This window comes from Arachis ipaensis, chromosome B08 (genome assembly GCF_000816755.2).
Source record: "Arachis ipaensis cultivar K30076 chromosome B08, Araip1.1, whole genome shotgun sequence".
NCBI lineage: Eukaryota > Viridiplantae > Streptophyta > Magnoliopsida > Fabales > Fabaceae > Arachis > Arachis ipaensis.
Window position 1 is genome coordinate 92,422,858 of NC_029792.2, and position 952 is coordinate 92,423,809.

The following is a 952-nucleotide window of genomic DNA, read 5'->3' on the forward strand; positions in this document are numbered from 1 at the left end:
CTATTAACATAACAGAATTACGTAATACTTCTTCTTCAATATAAACATTCTTTAGCGTTAACGATTTGCATTGTAATTTTCGAATCTGCAATCTTTACTGCTCGTCGTTTTTTTTTCTTTTATGCTGCTTGTTATTCTTTGTTGCTCGTCGTTCTTCCTCTTATTCTTCTTCGTTTTCTTATTCGATCTGTGGATTTATCTCCTTCAAATTTCAATAGGCTATTAACACAATGAATAATTCAACTTGAAATCAATTGAATGAGGACGATTTGAATTATTCTTCTGAAATGAATCAAGCAGACGAGGTTTGGATTTTTTTTAATCGAATTGAATTGAATTGAATGGACTCAGGTATTCTGAATTGAATTGGATTGATAATCTCTAAATTGTAAACAGAGGCGTTTTGAATTTGATTTTATATAATGAATAATGTTTCATTCATTAGCATTATACAATTATTTCACCTTAATAACGTGTTCGGTTCATTATGCAGAAAGCTGTTTGAATTTTGAATTTATATAATGGATAATGTTCCGTTCATTTAGCACTATACAATTATTTCACCTTAATAACATCTTCAGTTCATTGTGCAAACCAAGTGTGTTGTGGATGAACAATTTGTCCCAAAGGTCGGGATGACTTTCAAGACACTAGAAGAAGTTGGAAAGTTCTACAAAAATTATTCCAAACTTGCCAGTTTTTCTACCAAAATAAGGAACGACTCGTAAGGGAGACGAGATTAAGAATCAACTAATCATGTGTAAAAGAGAGAGGAGGTGGAAATCCAAGATATCTCCAATTCTGAAGACAAATCCCTCAGCGCATAAACTGTATAGCTAGGATCTACGTACACATATTGAAGGATGTCGATCTTTGGACAATTTCTAAAGTTGTTCTGAATCATTCGCACCCCTGCTGTCCAGACCGGGCAAAGATGCTCAAACAACATAGA